We start from the raw sequence: 27,354 nt of genomic DNA, 5'->3' as shown, positions 1-27,354 counted from the left end.
GCAGCCAAAAAACACAGCCCACACTTCCTTGCTCCTTTTCACAAAAAAATAAAAATAAATTGAAATATGACTCAAACAACTGTACTCCTATTTTTAATAATACAGTTTGGGGTGGCCTTAAAGAGCGTAATGTTCCTAGCTGTGGCTGATTCTAGCTTTTGATTTCAAATCTTTAATTTGTGAGTTCTGTGAACACCTAATTAGTGACCTATTTTTTTTGGGGGGGGGCAGGATGCTCCTATTTACTATGGCTTTTTTGGGTGGGGAAGGCCAAAATTATGCTTTCACCTATTTAGCTGTAAATTCAGAGAACATCCATGTTGAAATCAATGGAATTATTCTAGATTTACCATGAGAGCAGACTTTGGCCCTATTATTATTTTTAATTTAAAAAAAAAATCTCCTGTCATTGTCCTCCTATCTAGATCTCTGAGGTGGCCCCTATTACCAGAATATCTGAACACCTCACCTAAAAACCTGTTTCTAATGCATTTATCCTTACAACACTTTCCCCTGTGAGATAGGGATATGCCATTATCCCATTTTGCAGATGGGGAACTGAGGCACAGAGAGATTCAGAGTTTGTCTTCACTGCAAAGTTAACTCAAGTTATAACTCCACATATTGCCCCTAACTGGAGTCCTGTCCAAACACAAAACCCCTTAATTCAAATGCAGTGGTGCTTGTAACTTGAGTTGGCTGGCCTGTTGGGGATGTAGGCTAAAACTTGAGGTAGCACAACTCATCTACTACTAAAATCACTTTGTAGCCAGCATCTTTTGGCATCAAGATAGAATTTCAGTGATAATTAAACATACGTAGTATTGGAAAATCAGTTCTTTACAATCAAAGAGAAAGATATTGGCACTGATACCCGAGCATAAAAATAAAGCAAAAGAGGATATGAAAAATATCCCTTGCAAGCAATCATCAGTGACGGTCCAGACTGATTGCCTGATTTTTAAGAGTAAACATATACAAGAGACACATACAAACAGTGCTTTGGTTTGGCAGCCCAATTTCTCCAGTCCAAAACAAATCACTTATGCCGTGCTTGGACAGGAACGAGTTAGATGCAGAGTTATTGACTCAGGGTGATCACTTTTCTTTGGCTTCCGGTGCTAGGCAGTGCTTCTTCCCTCGGGGAGTATTTTGTCTGTACATGGATGCCCTTTTTGTCCTGTCCTATGGAATAATCTGGATGAAATTTTCTAGGAAATACTCTTTGATCCTTTCCCGGACTTTTCTAGGAAATACAGCCTTGTTTTGTCTGCCCCAAAACAAAAAACTTTCCCACAGTCCTCTGCGATGAGTTCTACAGACACCGTTACTATAAACAGCATGGCAGCATACAGGCCAGGATGATCTTGAGCCATCTAGAGCAGCTGCCTTCTCTGGGCCTTTGTCACCCTAAGCCATAATCACCCCTGCCTGCAACAATTTTCACCGTATTTGCTGCACTGCCCCTACACTCATATCCTGGGGCCTCCAGTGGCTCCCAGCAACTTACAGCTCTGGGCTTATCACAGGACCCCCTTGCTACTCACTATGCCTGGAGCTGCAGAGTGTCCTGAAACAAATCTGACCCTTTGTATATTTTTATGAGGAGCTTTATGGGAAAAATTTTAGGGAAGTTGTGAGACTTTTCATTTCTGCTACCACTGTAAATCTAACAATGTCTATCTTTATCAGCTGCCTCTGCCAGGGTGTACTTGAGTTGAGCTCCTTCCCCACCCAATGAAAGACTGACCCAGATCAGAAGAAGAAAGAAGTAGATAAGAGAATACGTTTTCAGAGCTTTTCCAGTCTTCAGATGCTGCTGAGCAGGAGAATAGAGATTGGAGGGACCATGTGATAGAGACCAAACAGAAGGACTAAGATTGGAAGAAATGCATGTGTGAGGAAAAGACAACAGACCAAGAGGAAAGTCAGAGGGACCAAGAGATGCACTGACAAGTGTACCAGGACATAATAACTCTGCTCAAGCAGCAAATACAGGTTTTGCAGAATAATATGGAGCAAAAAAACTCCTCCACAGCAGTCTTCACGCTCCCTGGATAATTCAATGTACACAGGAACCTACATTCCTCCTCAAACAAGGGGTGCCAGTACTGCCTACCCTATCCCTTATCGTGGCAGTGGAAACCAAGCAGAACTATTACTTCAGGTTCAGTCAGCAAGCACCTGGCACTTTGCTTTTTTAATATGTGTAATAAAGGTTTGGTAAGTGTTGATGCTTTCAGAGTTTACCATTGTCAGTACAATAGTTCATTGTGTATTTGCACCCAATAAATTTATGTTTTTTTAAAAAGACTATGTTATTGGGTATCACCAAACAGAAATGCCAGTCTCCCAAATTCATAACAGTTTATAAATCATGTAAATTTCTCATCCAAGCCAACTACACAATGTAGTACACAGAAGCATCACACAGCAATACTATGACACATATTAAAGAGATCTGCTAAGGCCTCTCTCAACCACACAGCTCCTCGATGGACTCTTGTAATTGCCCTGGCATCTGACTCTTGTAAGTCAGCAGATAGTCTTTCCAATTCACCCCTCCACCCTTTTGTAATAACTCCCCCTTTGTTTCAAAAATATTATGCAAGATACAGCATGCAGCAAAAATGACAGGAATATTTACCTCACTGAAGCTTCTGTCGCCATAACTTATGACACTCAGGAGAGTGAATAAACGACCCCCTGAGCAACATAAGTGCCAGTGTGGTCAGCATTATATCAACGGGAGAGCTTCTCCCACCAACATAGCTACTGTCACTTGCGAGGGCTGGAGTAGTTAAGCCAATGGGACAGCTCTCTCACAGCAGCTTAGAGCAGCTACATTCAAGAGTTTACACTGGTGCAGCTGCATCAATGCAGTTGTGCTGCTGTAAGCTCTCTAGTATAGTCATAGCCTAAGATCCAGCCTAGCCATGAGACACTGCTAGCGCCCCTTCAATCTACCAAATGCACATTCAACAGTCATTATGTATCTGCTCAGACTATCATTAAATCTCTCCTCAGTGTTGCCTAGGTGCCCAGTGTATGGGACCATGAGCCACTGATGCAAATGGTAGGCCAAGTTCCCCAGAATCACTATTGGCATTTTGACTCCACCAATGCCAACGTGCCAGTCTGGGATGAATGTCCCTGGATAGAGCTTTTAGAAAGACCCTGTGTTCCTCAAAACACAAGTATCAAGCACCTTGTCAGACCACCCAACGTTAATGCCAGTCAAACATCTATGATGATCCAACAGCACTTGCATAACCATGGAAAAGTACTTTCTGTTTATATATTCAGTAACAATGTGGGGTGGGGTGTCTTATCTATTGTCCCACAGCAGTTCAGGAAGCCCATTGCTTCAAAGCCCTCAACTATTCGCTGCACATTGCCGAGAGTCATAGTCTTGTGCAGCAACAGACAATTAATGGTCTTGCACACTTACCTGATAACTGCCCCCACCATCCCACTGTGGATTTTTCAACCCTGAACTGATTGCCCACTGAACGACAAGAGTTGCAGTTACCTACTGTTGTGGAAGCAGTAGTTGCTGTTATTTTGCAAATATAGGAGAATCAAACATCCTGTCTCTAAAACAGACACCAGAGCTCAGCTTAGCTGTTCTGGGTTGATGATTCTGCCAGAGACCTGGCAGAGAGAATGAAAAAGCAGCCCAATGAACTGTGAGATTGTAAAACGTCACACAAATTATGGGATGGAATAAACATTATGAGATGGAAGTAGGGGATGTGTCAGAACTTGACTTCTGCTCCCATCATTCCCTGGGTGCAGTGATAATATCCCATAATGCACTGCGAAGCATTGCACCAGATGGTGGCATTTGGGACACTGGGATGCCATTTGAGACAGAGCACCAGATCTTCTGCCGATAGCCTCTAATGGGGAGGACATGCAGCACCAACAAAGCAGTCAAGCCTGCATGTACTGTAGTGACATAGCAACATTGGCACCTGAAAGCCAACTAAATTTTTGTTGGCAAAACTTTGTAGCATAGACATGGCCCTATGTTAATTCTGCAGTGAAGATGTATCATAAGGGACTCAACCAAGGGCCCACAGGAAGCCTGAAACTATAGTCCTCCTCTTCACCTCACTTCAGTTTATTTTTCCTCATACTTTCTTTTGCTTTTTTGATGGCTCTTGTTAATGCCATTAAGCTGTGTTAACAAACCTCTCCAAAACAAAAGAAAAGACAAAGCGGGTGGACAGAGGAAAGAGAAGCCAGCTAAGCATTGCTGACCTTTTTTTTTTTTTTTAAATAGTTTAATGCTATGATTTGCTGCAGCCACTCAATCGCGGTAAAGTTTACATATATGGAGTACAGTATGTTCGCGTATAGAGTGATAATGTTAAACTGATGACATTATCAGAACTATAAGAGTAACAAATTCTGGTTCCTCATGATCTCACCAGTACTCCAGAGTCTAGATTTAATTATACATTGACAGAATGTACATTCAAGAAATGGGCCTAGACTCTCAGAGCAATACTTAAGCCAACAACAATACTTCCATTGGTTTCAATAAGGCCAATCCATAGTTTTCTCTACTCTTTTGGCAGCCAGGGGCTTCACTGAAAGATTCAGGGGCTTATTTTAATGGAACTCTGTCACAGCTATCAACACAACTGTTAACAGAAATTGTATTGCTTTTGATAATCATGCAGCAATGCAAGTAAGTGTTCTTTGTATCTGGGGATGACTCTCCTTCTTGAGACTGTCAGGGGCTAGGTGTGTCACAGAGGTGCTACCCTCACCCTCTAGGTCAGAGGTGGGCAAACTATGGCCCGTGGGACCGTCCTGTCCACCCTTCAGCTCCCAGCTGGAGAGACTAGCCCCCCATCCCCTCCCTCACTGTTCCTCCTCCCCTGTAGCCACGCCGTCGCTTGGGCAGCACTCTGGGTGGTGGGGTTGCGCACTTCTGCCAAGCAGAATGGCAGTGTGTCTGGCTTCAGCCGGGCAGCACCGCTGCCAGACATGCTACTCTGAGCTGCATGGTAAGGGGGCTGGGGGGTTGGATAAGGGGCAGGGGGTCCCGGGGGAAGTCAAGGGACAGAGAGCGGAGGTTCTGGGGGGTGGTTAGGGGACTGGGGGGGCATTGGATAAGTGAGGGGCCTGTCAGGGGACAGAGAACAGGGGGGTTGGAGAGGCATGGGGTCCTGGGGGGCCTGTCAAGGGGCAGGGGTGTGGATAGGGGTCAGAGCAGTCAGGGGACTAGGAGCAGGTGGGTTGGATAGGGGGTGGGGTCCCAGGGGCGGTTAGGGGTAGGGGCGGAAATGGGGGTGAGGGCCCTGAGGGGGGCAGTCAGGGGGCGGGAAGTGGGAGGGGTCGGATGGGGGTGGGGGCCAGGCTGTTTGGGGAGGCACAGCCTTCCCTACCGGGCCCTCCATACAGTTTTGCAACCCCAATGTGGCCCTCGGGCCAAAAAAAGTTTGCCCACCCCTGCTCTAGGTGCTGAGAACATGCATTATTTGTGCTCCACTCTATGGGTAGTTGCAAACTCAGAGGAGGTGGCCTTTTTCTCATTCTTACAGAGAATGCAAGAATCTTAAAATCAATATATAGAAAGGGATGGACTATTAGGAAAGGATGGGTGAAAGCTAGAGGATTGACCCTTTCTGCCCCAGAGCCCCAAACTGGACTTACTAATAGCAAGCTATCACCACCTTCTAGAGAAGAGAGCTCCCTAACTCTTCTAATTCCTGAAACAAAGCCCCTTTGGATGCCTGTGTAACCCACACACCTCCTGGGTGTGGTGTTCTGTCTCATCTAGTGGCACTGTGATGTTTGGCCATTGTTGTCGATGAAGACCTCAACAATTCATTAGTTCGATGACTGGGCTCTGTGCATCCAAAGATGACTAATCAGTCCGATTAGGGCGTGGAACGTCCTGTCACACATCGGGCATTGTCGATGATGTGTCGGCAGCTCTGGACTTGCGCAGCTCACGCTTTCTTTCAGCCTCAGCAGTACGCCTTGCCTCAAAGGTATTACTGCCTGTGTGAATGAGGCTGTGCCATGCTGGACGGTTCAGTGCGAGGGTTTCCCATGTGGCAGTGTTGATCTTGAGGGACTTCAGAGAGGTCTTCAGCGTGTCCTTGAACCGCGTCTTTTGTCCTCCATGGGAGCGCTTTCCCTGGGTGAGTTCTCCGAAAAAGAGCTGTTTAGGAATGCGCTCATCTGACATTCTCATGACATGTTCAGCCCATCTGGTCTGGGCTCTCATCAGCAGTGTGTGAACTGATGGCAGACAGGCTCTGGTAAGGACTTCAGTATCCGGCACTTTGTCCTGCCATCTGATTTTTAGAAGCTTTCGCAGACAGGAAATGTGGAAGTGATTGAGCCTTTGTGCATGACTCCAACAGACAGTCCACGTCTCGCAGGCATACAGCAGAGTTGGAAGCACCACTGTTTGGTAGACCTTCAGCTTCGTTGGTAGGCTGATCCCTCGACGTTCCCAGACGTTGGAGCGCAATCGGCCAAATGCAGAGCCGGCTTTAGCAATTCTGCAGTTTACTTCATCATCGATTGACACTGCTCGGGAAAGGGTACTGCCCAGGTACGTGAAGTGGTCCACTGCCTGAAGTCTCTGTCCATTTACAGTGATGGACGGTTCTGAGTACGGAGCGTGGGGAGCTGGCTGGTGCATGACCTCAGTTTTCTTGATGTTAATGGTGAGACCGAAGTTGTTGCATGCAGATGAAAACTTGTCCATACTGGTTTGCACTTCTAGCTCTGTACTAGCATTCAGAGCACAATTGTTGGCAAAGAGAAAGTCTCGAAGTACAGTTTCCTTCACCATGGTGATGGCACGCAGTCACCTCAGATTGAATAGTTTCCCGTCAGTTCTGTACTTCAGGCCTACTCCTTCAGTGCAGTGTTGAAAGGCATCAGTCAGAGTGACAGAGAATATCATGCTGAACAAAGTGGGTGTTAAAACACACCCCTGCTTGACGCCGTTGGTGACTGGGAAGGCCTCAGATGTTTCACCGTCATCCAGGACACGAGCCATCATACTGTGATGAAATTGATGTACCATTCGTATGAATCTGTCTGGACAGCCAAAATTTCAACATGATCCTCCACAGGCCCTGGTGACTGACAGAATCAAACGCTTTCGTGAGGTCCACAAAAGTTGTGTAGAGTTCACGATTCTGCTCTTGACATTTCTCCTGCAGCTGACGAACAGCAAAGATCATGCCAATAGTCCCATGTCCCTTGCGGAAGCTGCACTGTGATTCTGGCAGTAAGCCCTGCTCCAGGTGAGTGATCAATCAGTTCAACAGAACCCGTGCAAGAACTTTCCCCGCTGTAGAGAGCGGCGAGATTACACGGCGATTGTCGTATACCTGGCGATTGCCCTTCTTCTTATAGAGGTGAACGATGGACATGTCTCTAAATTCCTGTGGAATGGATCTCTGCTTCCAGAAGGACGGAAACAGCTCAGTGAGTTTCCGCAGTAGCACAGGTCCACCGACTTTGTACACCTCTGCTGGTATGGCATCTGACCCTGGGGCTTTGCCACTTGACAGCTGGTTGATGGCTTTCTTCACTTCGTCCTCTTCTGGTGAGGCATCCATTGAGTCATTGACTGCAACCTGGGGCATCTTGTCAATGGCCTCATCATTGATGACTGAGGGGCAGTTGAGAACTGCTTCAAAATGTTCAGCCCATCTCTGGAGAATCTGCATCTTCTCTGTAAGGAGCACAGTGCCATCAGAGTTCAAGAGGGAAAGCTCCCAGAAGACTGTGGACCACAGAGTGTGTTGAGGGCTTCATAAGACTGCTTATAGTCGTTCCTGTCCGCATACGCCTGTATTTCATCTGCTCTGGCGCTCAGCCACAAGTCCTGCATTTTGCGCAGTCGGTTCCGTACTGTTCTGCGAGCATTGATAAAGGCGGTCTTCTTTGTCGCTGAGGATGGATCGTTCTGATATGCACAATGCCGGTGGTGCTTCTCAGCAAGTAAGGCCTGGATTTCTGCATCATTTTTGTCAAACCAGTCTTGCCGCCTGCATGTGGAGGGCCCCAATACCTTTGAAGCAGCTGTATAGACAGTGTTGCGGAATCGCTCCCAGTTTTTCTCAGCGTCATCCTCAATACGAAGATCAGCAAGCTCATTCTCTAGGTCTTCCGCAAGATTTTCAGTGCTTGGAACGGGGATGCATCCACAAAGTCCTGTTATGGGTAGGGAGGTGGAAGACCGTATTGGTGATCAGAAGGTCATGTGCTGCACAAGTTTTCAGCAGTAACAGCCCATTGCTGTTACATTTTCCTACTCCATTTTTCTCCGATGACTCCTTCCCAGGCTGCGGCATTGCATCCGACTCTTACATTAAAATCGCCACGCAGGATCAGCTTGTCTATGCGGTGCACTGATGATAGCAGAGCATCTAGTTCTTCGTAGAATTTATCCTTCACATCTTCTGGGTTGGTCATTGTGGGAGCGTATGCGCTGATCAAAATAGCTTGTTTTCCTTTCTGAAGTGGAAGCTGTATTGTCATGAGTCGATCATTCACACCCTTGGGGGGACTGGCAGGTTTCTGAACAAGATGATTCCTGATGGCAAAGCCCACTCCAGATTCGCAATGCTCATCACAGCTGCGGCCACTCCAGAAGAATGTATAGCCTCCGCCTGACTCGGACAGCTGTCCTTCATTAGCAAGGCGAGTTTCACTAAGGGCTGCAATGTCAATGTTGTAGCATGCAAGCTCTCTGATGACAAGTCCTGTTCTTCTCTCCGGTCTGTCTGCCATGATGTTGTCCTGTAGCGTGCGCACGTTCCATGTGCCAATGGTGATCGGTTTCACTCTAAGTTTTGTTTTTGTTTGACCGCTTTTGTGGGATCCCTGCCAGCCGCGATATGCTGGCCAGGGTAAGGTGAAGCCGGCAATGTTTAGGGCACCTTTTCCAGCCCCCTCCTCATTCTACAGAGGTGAGCAGTGCAATCCTGAATAGGGCTGCTCAGTCACTCAAGAAGACGCCAAGCTCCACTGCTGTTTCGGTCAGTGAGGAACGACCATTATACCTGAGCCGCCTGTGTGCAGGTCTGCGGCTACAGCTCCCAGTGTATCCACACCTGCTGCTTCATCGCTCGCCCATTGCCACAGGACTTGGTATATGATATGTCGAGACTTGCGCGTGAATTGGATTAAAGTGAGGGAGAGTGGCACGATGTCAACCTCACTCTCTCTTCCCAGTTCCTATCTGTATCCAGTGGTAGGACAAGAGTTGAGATGGCTGGAGATAGGGCAGGGCGCAGTGAATGACCAGGACACCTACGTGTCTTGTCGTACTCTTGAGCGTTCCACAACGCTTGCTGTCACCATCTTCCTGACTGTTGAACCAGGTTTCCTCAGTCAGCCGGATCCAGCCTTCTCATGCAATGGGTAGACAGGCCCTAACTCACCGAGGATCTCAGACTCATCGGCTACCCTCACCTGGGTTAGCCCACCAGTCGAGATGGTTTTCAGGGGTGTGGCCACTGTCGCATGCTGACAACTACTTGGGGCCACCGGTGAAAGCTAGGTGTCAAGTGGGGACCAAAGTGGATGAGCTACTCCTAGGAGTACGACTGCTCCCCCATCAGAGGTACTACCCCTCCCTGACAACCCTATACACCCCTAGTGGCACTAAGACCACTTAGAGAGAGAGAGAAAATGAGTCTGCTCTACAGCCTTAGCTAACAGCCAGTTGGCTTTTAGCTCCCACAGTGGAGCAGGGGTGAGCAAACTTTTTGGCCCGAGGGTCACATCTGGGTATGGAAATTGTATGGCGGGCCATGAATGCTTATGAAATTGGGTGTTGGGGTGTGGAAGGGGGTGAGGGCTCTGGCTGGGGGTGCAGGCTTTGAGGTGGGGCCAAAAATGAGGAGTTCAGGGTGCAGGAGGGGGCTCCGGTCTGGGGAGGGAGTTGGGAAGCAGTTGGGGGAATGAGGGCTGAAGCCGGGAGGGCAGGCTCTGGGGTGCAGGACGGTGGGACCGAGGCATTTGTAGGGTGGGAGGGGGAAATCAGGGCTGGGACAGCGGGTTGGGGCACTGGAGGGATCAGAGGCACTGGCTCCAGATAGCCCTTACCTCAAGCAGCTCCCAGAAGTAGCGGCATGTCTCTCCTCTGGCTCCTGTGTGGAGGTACAGCCAGGCGGCTCTGCGTGCTGCCCCATCCATAGGCGCTGCCCCTGCAGCTCCCATCAGCCTTGGTTCCCGGCCAATGGGAGCTGTGGGGGTGGCACTTGGGGCAGGGGTAGCGTGCGGAGCCCTCTGGCTGCCTCTACACATAGGAGACGGAGAGGGGACATGCCGCTACTTCTGGGAGCTGTGCGGAGCCATGGCATAAGCGGAATAGGGTAAGCCTTAGACCCTGCTCCCTGGCAGGAACTTGAGGGCCAGATTAAAACATCTGAAGGGCCGGATGCAGCCCCCAGGCCATAGTTTGCCCACCCCTGCAGTAGAGGCTCATACACTAAGCTCCAGAAGTGTCCGGTTTGATCCCACCCACCAACGACCAGGGTCTGTCCGTGTTACACCTGCACCTGGCACCCCAGTAAAAGCCACTCTCACTAGACTCCTGCTATCCATAAATGCCAGCCTTAGTGCAGAACTGAACCTTCTATTCTCCAGAGCTACTCTATCACTCTTCAACATTAGCTGTTAGGTGTCTTCTCCAGTGAACTGGCAATTATAACGTACAGATGCTGTGAGCACAGCAAGGGCACAGTTCCTGTGTTCTTAACCAAACAGACACCCACACAACATAAAGAGATGGTGGGAAGCACAGACACGTGCCTTGTGCTTACTGAGGCACTCATGGGTTATAAATACGTTTTTAAAAAAGGAAAGTATGTCACACGCTGCTGTGAACATAACATTTTGTTGCATTCGCTTTTAGCCTGAGTTGGGCAAGGTTTCTTATTCCACTAACACATTTAAGCTCTGAGATTTTGACATGCTGAAAGTTACCCTTGAATAGAACATGTAATTGGATAGACACTTCAAAATAATTTTGCTTTCCTAACAGAATGCCATTAGGTTGTGTTTACTTCCCCTTCCCTTGAGGGGTCAAAGTGAGGCTATTTAAAACAATAAGTCAATGAAGTAAACTTTAAGGCCTATATTTTCAAGGCATACTAGTGATTTTGGGTGCCTGATTTTCAAAGGGTGGGTGCCTGGCACTTTTTGAAAATCAACCCCTATAAAGGTATCTCCAACTGGGCATCCAAAATCACTAGCTATTTTTAAGCCTAAAACAGAACAAACTATTTCATCCTAGGTTTGTTTTTTTATCTTTAAATTCCATAGCTTCAGTTTGAGTCACATAGTTAACATAAAAATGGTGCATTTATTTCAACTGAGCGTGATTCTGGACATAGTGAACAATGCGAGCAGCAATGGGAAAGTGGGCAGTGCAATGATTCTATTAACACATATTTTGTCCTTCTGAGAAAGCAGCCTCTAAGCAGGAAAGTTCAGATACAGAACTGGCCATAACCAGTCCAAAGTGACAGAGAGGTCTCAAAGACTTAAAAACAGAAACTGGATTTACTGTCTGTACAAAGGCATCTAAATCAGTGGTTCTCAACCATCTGTATTGGTGACCCATTTCACATAGCAAACCTTTAAGTGAGACCCCCCCCTTATAAATTAAAAACATTTTAAAAAATATTTTACACTATTATAAATGCTGGGGGTGAAGCGTGGTTTGCGGTGAAGGCAGACAGCTCGCGACCCCCCGTGTAATAACCTCGTGACCCCCTAAGGGGTCACAACTCCCAGTTTTAGAGCCCCTGGCCTAAATGATATTTCTGTCTACACAAAAGCCCCTATCTGAATGTCACTCCCAGCTCTCCCACACTTAGGCAATTCAGCTCAATACTTTGCTGTATTTTCTCCTCAACCTGTTCAGAATTTTTCATTTGGAAAGTAGCCAAGTATGACCTACAGATTACATTATTTCCCAAATACAAATTAAAGAGTTTAGCTTCCAGGAATAAAAAGGGATTTTGGCTTGAAAAGTAAAACTAAAGATTTTTGTTTGCTTCTGTTACCTTAAGATGGGCCTTCTTCAGACTGAAGATCAGATCTTTGTTTACTAAAAGTGAAAAATTATTTCCAAACATAGGCACTGACTCTGTGGGTGCTCTGGGGCTGGAGCACCCATGGAAAAATAAAGGGGGGGGCTGCTCAGTACCCACTAGGATGACCAGCTGTTGGCTGCCAGAGATCAACTGTTTTGCGGGTGCCTCGGCAGATGAACTGTTTCATATGGGTAACCTGCACGTAGCTGCGATCAGCTGTTTTGTGCCTCCCTGCTCTGGCAGGGGCTGAGTGAATCTCACAAAAGTGCCTTAGGGTTATGCATGGGCAGTGCTGAGTTTACAGTGGCTCCATGGAGCCAGGCCCATGCTCAGAAGGGGCCCTGGCCTGCTCCGCTTGCACTGCACCCCAAGACCCCGCTGGCTCCTCCACCCATCACTTGGCTCCTCTTGGCTGGCTGACAAAGAGCTCCTCTCTGCCCCCTGGCCCCACCCCCTGCTCCTCTCAGCCCTCGTCCAGACTAACCCGCGGCATTGGCGGGTTAAAATCGATTGCTCGGGGATCGATATATCGCGTCTAGTCTGGACGCGGTGTATCGATCCCCGAGCGCGCTTACATCGATTCCGGAACTCCATCAATCCGAACGGAGTTCCGGAATCGACGCGGAGAGCCGCGGACATCGATGCCGCGCCGTCCAGACTGGTGAGTACCTCGATTTTAGAAATTCGACTTCAGCTACGTTATTCCCGTAGCTGAAGTTGCGTATCTAAAATCGATTTTAATTCCTAGTCTGGACGTGGCCTCAGCCCCCTGGCGGGACCCCAGTCCACCTCCAGCTCTGAGCCGTCTCTGCTTCCCACCATCTGTGGGGCCCCACCTGTCTTCCCGGAGCTGAGCCGCCTGATGCAGAAGCCTGGTCAGTCTCAGCCAGGTGGAAGGGCAGACAGTGCAGAGGGCTTGGCTGGGCCCCTCCAGGCAAGTGCGTCTTGAGGGACCCCAGCCAGGGCAGGTCCTGGCCTGGCTGATCACACCACTCCCGAGGGGCTGGCGCGATTCCTGGTCATGGGACCAGCTCTGGCTGCACTGCGAGCTCTGCCGGGCAGACACAGTCACCTCTCCCCAGCAGGCATCAGGTGACCCAAAGGAGCCCAGCTAGGCTAGGGCTGGGGGTGGGTGCAGTGGTGGATTAGGGTGAGGAGAAACCCCAGACCCCATCAGGAGCTGCACTGGATGAGAGCGGGAGGAGATGCCCCGGATCCTGGCAGGAGCTGTGCTGGGTGGCGGGAGTGGGGGGAAGGGAAGGAAAGAGAAGCCCTGGATCCTGGCAGAAGATGTAGGGCTCAAGCCCCCAGCTTGGAGGCCCCAACCACCCTAGTGGCAGAAGCTGCAAGGCTGAAGCCCCAACCCCACTCTGTGTGCAGAGCTGGGCTGAGCCCCTCTCTCCCCCGTCCCTCTTAAACGGAGCTGGCTCTCACTCTCAGGCTGTGGAGAAATTCTGGCCAAATCTACCCACATTGGTATCTCCATTTCTCCCCACCATCATCACAGACATGAATGGATTTAGCCTAGGAGGCAGGGTCAGGATTAGCCCCATTTAGCAGGTAGGATCTAGGGCACACAGAGGTGAAGTGACTTTCCCAAGGCTAAGCAGGGAGTCTGTGGCAGAACAGAGAATCAAACCCAGAACACCTGAGCCGCAGGCCTGTGCCTTAACCACTACGCAACCCTTCCCACCCGGGGAAGGGGAACTTCCTTTGCCACTTAGAGTGTGTGGGTGGGAGCAGGCACTAGACAGAGCCACTAGGAGGTGGGGAGCAGAGAGAGAGAGAGATGGGAAAAGGGACATGGTAGGGAAGCAAGAAGGGGGAAACATCAGGAAGGGGAGCAAGGACTTACAGAAGAAACAAGAGAAAGGGAAAGAGGCAGGGAGAGCAAAAGGAAAAGAGAGAAGAAAGAGGAAGGGAGATGGGAAAGACTCTCCACTGCTTGTCCCTCCCATCCATCTTCTTCCCACAGCCACCAGAGGTCCTCATCTCCCAAACAAGCCCTAAGCAGGTGTGAAGCCCAGAGCGAACATGTCTTTAAACTGGGATGTTAGTGAAGACAGCTTGTAGCGGAGTGTAATGATTTTAATATACTGTAATTCATGACAACGTAATGATATATTTCATTACTATTTTAATAATGATTATATTGTTAAGATGCCAATGATAGATACATTCAATAACTAGAATATGAAATAAGTGTATAAATATGCTGAAAATTGCCAGTTTTGAGGGGAGGCTGAGCCCCCCTGCCAAACACACCTCACCGTTAAGGCAGGAGGGGGCAGAAAGGAGTAAGCACTGGGCAGGAGATGCTCAGGGGAGAGGACCTAAGGAGAGGTGGCAGGAAGAGGTGGAGTGGGGCAGAGAAAGGGCAGGGCCTTGGGGAAGGGGGTGGAGCCAGGATGGGGCACCTACCGGCAAAACCAAAAGTCAGCATCTATGTTTCCAAAAGCTATGCTTTTGACCAAAAGAAACCAAATGTATGCAGTACTGAATGCCAAAGTTTATCACATTTTGAACAAGTTCCTAATATACATAACACAGCCTGATATCCACATACAATCCAGGGTGCGAATTTGATATCTGCAGTATAAAACCGGACAGATAAAAGAGTACTTCCAGCTTCTGGAACTGGTAAATAGATATGGTGCTTTTCACCTCTAGAGCAGTGGTTCAAATACAAACAAGGATTGTAATGATCCAAAAGTTGTTAGCTTTGGATAGTTGTTTGGTATCCTGTGTGACATGAGTTTCTGGTCTCAGTTCACCTCCTAGTAGATAGCTGTTGGCACCCCTGGTTTGTCTGGTTAGCCACCAGTTGCATCTTGTCAAAATCCTAGCCTGTGAGCTCTCTGGAAGTAGGGACTTGGTTTTGTTTGTACAATGCCTAGCACAATGGTGTCCTGGCTAGATGCCTCTAGGTACCATTGTAATATAATTAAGTGATAGTGGGGTTCTGGTCCATCATCAGGGTTCTTAGGAACTGCGGTAATGTAACTGTCTCTGCAGAGAGGTTATAATTTTGGTAACAGGACCAAATTACCTTCTCAGTCCTAGGGTATATCTACACCCACGCTGCTGCTGTAGCACTTCAGGGTAGACACTTACTACAGTGATGGGAAGGGCTCTCCTGTCACTGTAGTGAATCTACTTCTGAGAGGTGGTAGCTAGGTTGATGGAAGAATGCTTCCATCGACCTAGCGCTGTCTACATCAGGGGTTACGATGACATAGCCATGTCCCTCAGGGGTGCGGAATTTTCACACCCTGGGTGACATAGCTGTGAGAGTGGGAATCGCCTGTAATATTTTGTATGAATACTATGTGTGCCTCGGTTTCCCCATGTGGTGCATGGTTAAACTCGGTGGTGGGAAAAGGTTGTTTGCTCTTTGCAGAGACCCAGAGATTCATGTGTGACTGTTGCCTAGCTATCTGGGGCCTAGGCCCAGACAAGATCCGCATTTGGTACCTAGCAACTAACGATAAGCAGAGCCCACCCTCTGCAGGAAGCCAGCCAGTCGTGACTGGCTAGAGAACAAAAAGAACTAAGGAAGATGGCTAAGTGACCATTTTTGCCCTGGAAACAAGAACAAAGGATGGAGGAGGTACCCTTGGGGGTTGTTATGTATGGGCCGCTGGAAGCATGACACTCTTCTGGATAGGGGCTCAAGGGGGGAGATCAGAGAGAGCTCTGGGCTCAGGACCAACCCAGATGGACTGTGCTGTAACTTTCTGATCTCTATGTTAACCTAAGGACTTTCTACACTGTGTTTCAGACATCTAATAAATCCTTCTGTTTGTACAACCCTGACTACGAGCCACTCCGGAGTCAGGAAGCTGGGGGGCCATTGCTCCCTTTGAGTGTGTAAGTCTTCCCCAGTTGTCCAATTCATGGGGAATGGCTGAGGGGAGCTCATGGGGCAAAGCAGGGGCGCTGAAGGCTCTGTGGTTCAATCCCAGGAGGAGGTGAAACCGCAGGGCTTACCCTAGGGAGAGAGGGAGAGAGAGATCCACCCTAAGGGGGCTGACACATTGAAGGGGGTCTTCACAGGCATTATTCCAGAGCCATTCAAGAGCACTGGATCTATGGATCCATTACAGTAGCCATGGAAATCAGTGTAGACCAGATCAGTGGCCTCTCCAGGTCACACCACTGGGAGGGACAGTGTGAGAAAGTTTGTTGTATTACTCAGCTTGTAAGCTCTTTGGAGCAGGGATCATAATTTCATGGTATGTATTATTATGAGCTGGATAAAACTTTGTTATGGATTAGGTTAAAACCCATTGAGGCTGATATTTGAAGGGTGAGTTCACACCTAACATAACCTCCACCTAAGACAAAAAGGAGTGTGTGAACCATCCAAGGAGCATTTGGGCTGAGTATTTTTTTGGGTAGGGGTGTGTGTGAGAGAAAACATGCAGATACTGAGGTCACAGACAAGAACAAAGAGAGGGACAGAGGAAAAGAGGCAAGAAAAAACTGAAGCAGGAGCCTGTAACTTAGAACAATGTGGCTCTGGAAAAAGCTAAAGACAAGACAGCTTTTGGATCTGGTGTTTGGTAAAGAAGCCTAGGGAGCTGGTACTGCTCTTTTTTGTTCTTGGTTCCGTCTTTATTCAGAGACACAGGACTCTTAGGGTGACCAGATAGCAAGTGTGAAAGATCGAGACAGGAGGGGGGGGGCGGAGGAGGGGGTAATAGGCACCTATATAAGACAAAGCCCCAAATATCGGGACTGTCCCTATAAAATTGGGGCATTGGTCACCCTAAGGACTCTGCACTCTTATTTATTTAAAAGGAATATACAAAGAAATACTTGGCTACCGCCAATTTCTACTCCCAAATAGGATACCTGGAGAGCCATGAACTTTGACTAGGGATCTTATCTAACTCCTGTAACTAAATTTAACTGGGAGGGAGATACTATTCATCCATAGAGAGTCTCTACTGACTGGATTATTCCTGCCTTGGAGCAAGAGATAGAGTAGAGTTAGTCAACTGTATTGTACAGATCTCTTCATAGATAACATATGTTTCTATTAATGACAAAAACAGAGGGAGGGCGGAGGGACGACACTGTTTCTTTAACTCCCAAATGGCTTATTTATCTTTTGTTCTTCTTTCTAATCTGCTATTTTATACTTGGAGTGTTGTTCTAGCTGTGCTGGTCCCAGGATATTAGAGAGATAAAGTGGGTGAGGTAATACCTTTTATTGGACCAGCTTCTGTTGGTGAGAGAAACAAGCTTTTGAGCTTACCCAGAGCACTCAGGGTATGTCCAGACTACCCGACGTATCGGCGGGTTAAAATCGATTGCTCGGGGATCGATATATCGCGTCTAATCTAGACGCGATATATCAATCCCCGAGCGCGCTTATATCGATTCAGGAACTCCATCAACCCCACCGGAGTTCCGGAATCGACACGGAGAGCCACGAACATCGATCCCGCGCCATCTGGACGGGTGAGTAATCTGATCTCATAGACTCATAGGTCAGAAGGGACCAACATGATCATCCAGTCTGACCTCCCGCACAAGGCAGGCCACAGAACCCCACCCATCCAATTTTATAACAACCCCTAACCCAGGACTGAGTTATTGAAATCCTCAAAATTGGTTTGAAGACCTCAAGCTGCAGAGAATCCACCAGCAAGCGACCCGTGCCCCACGCTGCAGGGGAAGGCAAAAAACCTCCAGGGCCCCTGCCAATCCGCCCTGGAGGAAAATTCCTTCCCGACCCCAAATATGGCGATCAGCTAAACCCTGAGCATGTGGGCAAGACTCACCAGCCAGCACCCAAGAAGGAATTCTCTGCAGTAACTCAGTTCCTATCCCATCCAACATCTCCCCACAGACCACAGAGCAGACCTATCTGGTGGTAATCCAAGATCAATTGCCCAAATTAACGATCCTATCATAACATCCCCTCCATATACTTATCAAGCTTTGTCTTAAAGCCAGAAAAGTCTTTTGCCCCTACTACTTCCCTCGGAAGGCTGTTCCAGAACTTCACTCCCCTAATGGTTAGAAACCTTCGTCTAATTTCAAGTCTAAACTTCCTAATATCCAGTTTATACCCATTCGTCCTCGTGCCTACATTAGTACTAAACTTAAATAATTCCTCTCCCTCCCTAACGTTAACCCCTCTGATATATTTATATAGAGCAAGCATATCCCCCCGCAGCCTTCTTTTGGCCAGGCTAAACAAGCCAAGCTCTTTGAGTCTCCTTTCATAAGACAGGTTTTCCATTCCTCGGATCATCCTAGTAGCCCGTCTCTGAACCTGTTCCAGTTTGAATTCATCCTTCTTGAACATGGGACACCAGAACTGCACACAGTATTCCAGATGGGGTCTCACCAACGCCTTATATAACACCTCCTTATCCTTGCTGGAAATACCCCACCTGATGCATCCCAAAATCGCATTTGCTTTTTTAACAGCCGTATCACATTGGCGACTCATAGTCATCCTGCTATCAACCAATACCCCAAGGTCCTTCTCCTCCTCTGTCGCTTCCAACTGATGCGCCCCCAACGTATACCTAAAATTCTTATTATTAATTCCTAAGTGCATGACCTTGCACTTTTCACTATTGTATTTCATCCTATTTCTATTACTCCAGTTTACAAGGTGGTTCAGATCTTCCTGAATAGTATCCCTGTCCTTCTCCATGTTAACAATACCCCCCAGCTTTGTGTCATCCGCAAACTATTAGCACATTCCCGCTCTTTGTGCCAAGGTCAGTAATAAAAAGGTTAAATAAGATCGGTCCCAAAACCGATCCTTGAGGGACTCCACTAGTGACCTCCTTCCAGCCTGACAGTTCACCTTTCAATACGACTCGCTGGAGTCTCCCCTTTAACCAGTTCCTTATCCACCTTACAACTTTCATACTCATCCCCATCTTTTCCAATTTAACTAACAGTTCCCCATGCGGAACCGTGTCAAACGCCTTACTGAAATCTAGGTAAATTATATCTACCGCATTTCCTTTATCTAAGTAATCCATCACCTTCTCAAAGAAGGAGATCAGATTGGTTTGACACGATCTACCTTTAGTAAATCCGTGTTGCAATTCGTCCCAATTACCATTGACCTCTATGTCCTTAACTACTTTCTCCCTTAAAATTTTTTCCAAGACCTTACGTACTACAGACGTCAAGCTAACAGGCCTATAATTACCCGGATCACTTTTATTCCCTTTCTTAAAAATAGGAACTACATTAGCAATCCTCCAGTCATACGGCACAACCCCCGAGTTTATCGATTGCTTAAAAATTCTCGCTAACGGGCTCGCAATTTCATGCGCCAGTTCCTTTAATATCCTTGGATGGAGATTGTCCGGGCCCTCCGACTTCGTCCCATTGAGCTGTTCAAGTACGGCCTCTACCTCAGTTGCGGTAATATCCACTTCCATATCCACATTCCCGTTTATCATCCCTCCATCATCGCTAGACTCCTCACTAGTCTTATTAAAAACTGACGCAAAGTACTTGTTTAGATGTTAGCTGAAGTTGCGTATCTAAGATCAATTCCCCCCCCCAGTGTGGACCAGCTCTCACACTCACTCTCTCTCCTCCTGTGCAACTTTGTGTAAACTCAGAAAGCTTGTCTCTCTCACCAAGGAAGTTGGTGCAATAAAAGAGATTACCTCACCCATCTAGCCTCTCATTTTATACTTGGGCCATTTAGTGAAAATTTAGCAGCGTTAGGATCCTCCCACTCTTTGGTTTTCCTTAATTAAGTACCCAGGCACTGAGTGTACTGTATGAGGAAAGCCTGCTTCAACACATCCCTCCCTGTCCCTCTCATTCACTTGTTCAAAGGAACATCAAACGGTCATCAAGAGGTCACTGTTTTTCACCCAAATGACTTAAAAATAGCTTAGTAAAGAATGGGTGAATGTAATATACCACCAAAAACCCTGGCTGCATGTATCAGCAAGATTCAGGCTGTAAAACTGGAGGAAATCTCATTACCATGGCATACCAGTCATTCATAATAAGCAAATTTAAATGTTGAACACAGCAGCCTGATCAATCAGCAGATATTTTCGATTACAGACTCGTAGAACACAGTTCCAGGTAAAGTTTAAAATTCACTGCACTTCATTAAAGCAAAAGGTGAGAAAGGTATTAAGAGGGGGACAAGTTCATCCCTGGTACAATTCTATTGACTCCAATGATAGAACCACACCAGAAATAGCTTGCGCCAAGATCTACCACAATGCTGCTAACAAGTAAAGGATATCTGTGCAACTCCCACTTTCTCAGTAGGAAATCATAATCATGGACTGTTATTTCTAAAGTGCTTTGCATTACAGCTGTAAGTGGATATATTCTATTGAAAAACAAAAGCCACATGCTTAAGTACATTTTGGAACTGAGTTAAACCCAGATACTCAAATCTGAATTCCAGCCATTGTGGGCAAAAGAGGAGAAAGAAAAAAAAAAAAAGGCACATCACTATTACATGCCATAAAAGGCAATGTGCTTTTGACAACACAGCTCCTCCCTAGGAAAACATGGCTGTGGAGACCTGGGCAAAACTCAGCAGTTTCATTTCATAGAGGTTAATGGAAATTTTATAATTAGTTCTGTCCACATAGGTTTACACAAATGAGCCTCAGATGTTGGATCAAGATCTCAGAGCTTGGAAGAGTGAAAATCTCAAAGCTTTGAAACTGTTGTTGAGTTTCACCTATTTGTGTGTTAAATCTATGCAAAATTTTGCATGACTTTGCTGTAAAACTATAAACTAGTCCTGGGTTTCTCAATAGTTCAGATATGCAGGAAAATAATTATGGCCAAATGTTTTGCCCAATGGTTTGCCCAAAATGGAACCACCTTGAAGAATGCAGGTTCTACATTTAGAAAAAACTGGAAACATTTGAGAATCGTGTTCCATTTTGCTTTGGTACAATACGAGTTCTGAGTGGCTGCATTTGTTTGTTGTTAGTTTATGGAAGCAGGACAAGAATTACTTTCAAAACGAGAACATTCATTTTCAGATAGCAGAAACCCTGGCTGTTTAAAATTCTACCTGTCCTGAAAGATTTCATCCTGCAGAGGAGGAAATCTCTATTATATAATACTGAGGCCTTGTCTACACTGGGGGGGGGGGGCAGGCAGAAATCGACTAGACTAGACGTGATAAATTGATCCCCACTAGATCGATCACTGCCCGCCAATCCGGCGGGTAGTGTAGACATACCCTAAGATTCTCTTAAAAAGCTGCTCCCTTCATGTTGAAAAGAAGGAATTTTAAAGGCCCTAGAGCGTAGCTAATAAATATACAATGATACAAAAAAAAAAGGGGGGGGGCAGAACAATGACAAAGTCTCACATTTTGTGAACAATTTAACAAATGTGAGTTGAGGTATGAGCTTGTAAGTAAACTAGAAACCAGGGAAGTTTCATGTGGTTTCAGGGTTTATTGTAAACGTTTTGCATACCTCTATTGCAAAAACTTTGGGTAAAATCTAAGTGATTGATCTAAGGGCAAGAGTACTACCAAGCCAGTCAAACTCACAGATAAGGTTGGGGAATTAGCCTCGATTTTCATCCTTAAATTAGTTTCACAGCTTCTGGATTCATTCAAACTACTGATATAATTTACATTTAGTCCTCAGTAGTTTCTTTAGGTTAGTATTAAAAACACAGATTTTTCTAATAAGCATTTTAATAATTCCTTAATGAACTCAAAGGTGAGCCTGAAAGGCTGTGTCACAGTTTTTATGGACTATCTCAAAACTAGTGTAATTCGAAAGTTTGGGCAATATGGAATCTGCTCTTGGTTCAGACCAGTTACCATCTATTACTAGAGGTCAAGGCCAAATCAGATAAGTTTTAGTCTGTTGATAAATCACCCTTATTTGACCATAATTATTCTTTTGGAGCCAATATTATTTATCTGATCAATGCACGAAATGACAGATTGTACCAGATCATTCAGAGTCATCATTGTGTATCACATCTAGTCTCCTTGGAGAAGTTCTAATATGCAGATGTCTATCCACAGAGCATGATGGTTCTTACAGAGAGATTGATGGTTTAATCTATTGTCAGTCTGACCACCACTCATAAAAATGAATGGGTATGTACTCCCCAGGTTATCTACACATAACTCTCACTGTCAGCAATGGGTGTACTGTATGGCAGTAGACGGATAAACACGAAACATATCATAGTCTTCAATTTCTATTTCTTGGAGCGGTGAGCATTTTTTATGAGACTGGTGGATTTTTTTTTGTCCTTCAACAGATATAGATATCTAACAGTTATGTTAATAAAATATCTAACAGTACCAGCTATCACTGTGATCCTATTTGACCAAACAGATCCCTACTGTAACTCTATCAAAATCAGTGGATTTATACAAGGATCAATCTGGCCAAATGTATCTGCCTTGGGAGATTATATTGCAAGGTGATATAACTCACTGGCTTTGTGCATATAAACTAGTGAGTGGTGATGCTCTCTAGTGGCTGCAGCTACCAATATCAATAGTATGAAATTTCTTCTTTAGCTCAAGTAGTAGAGGACTGCATTTTTGGAGCTGACAGACCAGTGTTTCTAGTCCTAGCACCCAATGTATTCAATATATATAGGGTCTGGCTCTGTGTCCCTGGGAATCTTTGGGTCATGAGTAAGATACTGTACTGCTCAAAATGAGCAAGGGTGGCAGACGCTGAACACTGTAATTACGTCTGTTGTGTGAAACATGCATCTCCAGTACAATGGGAACAACAGCTCTGATAGCATGTGTACATATTTTCAGTTTTTAGCTACAATCTTTTTACCATAAACGTCTCCACTGACAGCAGATTTAGAAAACAAGAATTCAGTAAATAAAGCAAATGCTTACCAACCTGTAATCTACAGTACTGTGAGAAATATCATTATTAAAAATAGGCTGACATTCATGTAGTACTTTTTATATAGAGATCCCAAAATGCTGATTCATAAATTTACAAACTACTATATATACAGTTCAGGGATTATATCCCCTACAGCTGAAACGCTGCCTTCTCCAGTGCAGAAGATTTCCACACAGCAAATCTACAACATAAAACTATAACCAGTTGAAACTACATTGGGAATTTTATGTAAGCAGAATGTAATCACCCAAGTTAACATATGGTTGGGTCATGCCAAGAAAAAAAAAAAGAAACGTAGGAGCTATTTTGTCTAATTGAAACAGTTGAGTGCTTAAAGCACAAGGCTGTTCCAAGCTGTGCTACAAACTAGTTTGATCTCAGTCAAATTATTCAGGGCCTGTCTACAATGTACATTTTACTATTTCACTGTGTAGTTATCGAGCACGTATGTCTGTGTTCTAACCTTTTATTTTGTCCATAGTGTGAATGCCGGAATAGGAGTAGAGCATGGTGCTACACTCTAAATCACTATATCATGGCTTAGGCTGTCACACAGCTCTATAAACATGTTGTCCTACAAAAGCTGCCAACACCAATACCCCTGATCATGTTCTGGCAGTTAGACTTGTAGCATAAATGAGCCCACAAGCTCTGTGCCTCAGTGTCCCCACCTGAAAAAATAGGAATACTAATGCCTACCTCACAGGTACATTAGGAAGCTCAATTAATATTGCATTCTTTGGAAGGAAGGGATTACAGAAGAGCAACCTATTGTTATGCATTTCACAGTGCTTATAGACATATTGCCCTCACCTCCTGACCAATGCTTATGCTTATATTTTTTCTTTCCAATCTCAAATCTTAATTCCACCTATCCCCTTCTTTCAGTCTGAAAGTTGCTATAATATATTTCAACATACCTATATAAGAGAGAACAATCAAACACAACAAGGGCAAGCCTTCTCCCCAACCCCCTGGTTTTGGGTTTGTCCACTTTGCATATGTGTGCAGGGATTTCTTGTGATAGCTACCAGATAGTGGGACAATTCCATTATTCTTTTCACATGTCAGCAACTGGATCAAAGGAAAAATCAACAGAGAAGATCAAATTTCCTCTCTCAGCTTTTTCTAGCTCTCTCCCTTGTTTGCAACAGAGACTGCTCAGGAAGGTAATGCCTAGGCTTTTTAGGTTTTCTAAATTAACTTTTTTGGGTTCTTCAAACAATCACATGCTGTAGTCCTGCATTGATCACATGTCTCAACTGCAGTAGGATTTGCAAGTGAATCCCCCCTAGTCTGCAAATCCCAGATACCTCACTGATTTTCAGAAGACCTAGTGATCTCTCATTCACACAAACACTGGCTTTTGGGATACACATGCAGCTGCTATCATCAACCAGGTCTAAGGAACACAAACAGACAAAAGGACTTTGCAAACCCAAACAATATATATATAGATCTATATTACCAGTTCTTTGAGAAAGAAGAATATCCAGGAAGAAACATATGGTTTATACTCTTGCCTACCTGTTAGAGATCACAAAGCTGCTTTCACACTTCCTGCCTCTCTCTCTCTCTCTCTGCAACAGCTGTGCTTTCTGAAACTGAGCAACAGTCTCCTTAAGTGTTGTGGTCTGAAAATACACTCCCTCACCCTCATACAGCCTTGCAGTGCCAGACAACCCCTTCTCCTTTTGATTCAGCCAGTCGAAACAAGTTACAATTCACTGGCCAACTCACATGTGAAAGGGAGATAGAGAGTTCAGAACAATCAATCCAATTAACAGTCCTGAAAACAGCACCAAGGCATTTATGATAATAAAAGGTTACATTCAGTTTGTACCTCTTCCCCCTCCCCATTACGTTTCCTATAAATATATCTTCAGCAGACCCCTGCCAGTTTACAGAGGTGCCAGTTGTTTACTCTCTCTTCTTCTATCTTACACAGTCACAGAAAAGTAATAATGGGTTTTACACAGACTATTAGGAATGTGATTGCTTCTTACCTCCACAAGCCAATGATTCCTAGCTGCTGACTGAGGTCTCCAGTGAGCCACTCATTTTGTTCAACATCAGATGCACCCAGTTTTGAAGGCAGGGGTGTTATTGAAGGGAACAGAAAACAAACCACAGATCCAGTGAAAGCCCCCCCAGCATCCCCACTTGTCCTGTACCCATCAAATCCCTAAGCTTTGAACCAGAAATACATGTGGCTGTTGCAGCAGTAGATGATTTCAGATGAAGTACTACGGAAATTCTATGCTATATACTTTTTGTTTTAAACACTATTTGTTGAGCTTTTTAACATGCAGCTTGTCTCCTTCTGCAGGGAATTACTCAGACAGCAAGTCATGTGACTCTCAGCAGCACAATTATATAATTCAAACTGTGCTAAGGCTATTCAGGGTTTTGATTTGGAAATCATACCCATGAAGAGAGAAACAAACAAGAGCCAATGACATGGAAATCCATGCTCTCTCTGATCAGAAGCCTGTATGTCTAGCATGCATGTTTACGTGTGTTTGCTATTACACAGGACATCAAGGAGGGCTCCGCTGTAGTTCAACACCCCTACCTGAATTAGAAGGGAGTCAAGTAGCACATGGACTTCTGAAGGAGTAACCAAATTGGCTACTAATAGTTCCTTTAGGGAAAAGGACTCTAGGTATCAGAAGACGTAACTTATGTATATGGGTTAACTACCTATATTGGGGGGCAGGAAAGTTCCAGTGACTACAGTCTAGAGATAGGTCCTAGCTGTAAAGTTCAGATGTAGATCTGGATCCAGTTAAGCCCCTCTCCAGAGTTAGGGCTGTTCCAATCCAAAAGGGTTGATTCAGGCATTTATACAAACAGGTTAGTCATGACAGTCAGATCCAGATCCACACTCCTCCAAAGGAAGTGTGTGAATCTGAGGGTTTTGGATCAGGCCCTTCTTTACTATATAATGCAATGGAAAATGTCACACAGAACATAGCCATATTACTCTATAACATGGAGCTACTTATAAACACAAATAAATATATCACAGATATATGCATTTCTACAGATGGGTCAGGAACATTTAGATTCAGTGCTTTGGTTTGTCTTGTTATAGTGACAGGCCTGGAACAAAGATATGGATTTGGATTTGAACTTCTTCATAGTTTGGTCAGGAGGTATGGTGGATCTGAGCCAGTACTTTGGTTCAGACCCAACTCAAGGTGCTTTCACTTCTGCCCTTCCACTGATGGCACCACTATGCTTGGACTATTTCATATGTTGCCCCGTTTGACTGTTTGATGCCTTGTTTATTTCAACTGATTGATTGCTGCCCATTTATTTCCAAATGCTTTCAGCTAATGGGTTACACTATTTTCTCTGTTCCTGGATTTACTTCATTGATTGACTTTTATCTATTTGATCTGACTAATGGATTATATTTTACTGATTCACAGACTGCCCTTAATTTAATTTGTCCCTTTCTTTCTCCAGATCCTTTCATGGGGTCCCCCACAGTTCCCACATCAAATTTATACTAATAAATAACAATAGTATATAATAATAATAAGCTCTTTAGCTTTGCATTCAAGACCCTAGCTCCTACTTATTATTGCCATTAATTATTATTATTATTATTATTATTATTTGTACGGCAATAGTGCCCCAGGCAAGGACCAGAGCCTCGTTGTAGTAGGTACTATACAAACCTTTAGGTAAAAATCAGTTCCCTCATGTCTTTCCTTCATTTTCATCTCCAGGATTTCTTCTCACCTGGAACACGCTCTTCTTACTAGATCCAGCTGGAGCACTCTCTCCTCCCAATCTTTCCTTAAACTGCACCATTCTGAAAGGTTTATAAGCCATTATGTACCTTCATCCCCTGCTGCAAAGTTAGCTAATGAATGGCTGAAAATCATCATAACAAAATGCAACAAAAAAGTGGAACTACTGGGAATAACGTGGATGCATAACCTCACCACTCACATTGCTGTTTTGTTCATTCTGAGCTGGTAGCATTTTCAATTGACGGAACTGTCTATGCACCAAACTTCTAGAGAAGATCAGGAGAATCTATTCTAGAGTCTGATTATCTTTAAGAAACACTGCAACACCTTCCTCTTTGAATAAGCCTTTCTCCACCTTGAGAATGACACAAATGTGACTGCCACCCTCTTCCACCCAATAAATCCCTACCAAGGAAGAAAGAGAGGGGAATCATAATAAAAAAAGAATTAACAACAACAAATCCTACTCCAGGCAAAGCATTTACTCTGAACAGGGAGATAAGCCACAGACCCCAGGAAATCCATTGGAGTCTTTGTTATTGCTATTGATTTTACATGGAAGGTGCCTGTAGTGATAGGTGGCAGTATAAACCCCTAAGACTG

The 27,354-nt window shown here is 45.4% G+C and overlaps 2 protein-coding genes across 9 annotated transcripts in view; one reads left to right on the top strand and one right to left on the bottom strand.

Annotated features, from left to right (window-relative positions):
* The window catches only part of PHACTR1 (phosphatase and actin regulator 1), a 460,275-nt gene that overhangs the window by 262,381 nt on the left and 170,540 nt on the right, over positions 1-27,354 (bottom strand). The window contains exons 1-2 of one of the 8 annotated variants that reach the window (XM_050941600.1): positions 24,991-25,059; positions 24,512-24,588 (exon numbers count right to left, since the gene is read on the bottom strand). The exons of 6 other annotated variants lie outside the window; for them this stretch is intronic. The gene's annotated coding sequence lies outside the window, so the exon portion shown is untranslated. Of the gene's footprint in view, positions 1-24,511; positions 24,589-24,990; positions 25,082-27,354 lie in introns of those variants that run through there. One more of the 8 variants, XM_050941601.1, reaches the window with a different exon arrangement.
* Positions 1-27,354, top strand: part of GFOD1 (glucose-fructose oxidoreductase domain containing 1) — a 541,281-nt gene that overhangs the window by 429,207 nt on the left and 84,720 nt on the right. The window lies entirely within an intron of this gene.

This window comes from Gopherus flavomarginatus, chromosome 2 (assembly GCF_025201925.1).
Source record: "Gopherus flavomarginatus isolate rGopFla2 chromosome 2, rGopFla2.mat.asm, whole genome shotgun sequence".
In the NCBI taxonomy this organism is placed as follows: domain Eukaryota; kingdom Metazoa; phylum Chordata; order Testudines; family Testudinidae; genus Gopherus; species Gopherus flavomarginatus.
This window is presented reverse-complemented; position numbering and strand designations above follow the sequence as displayed.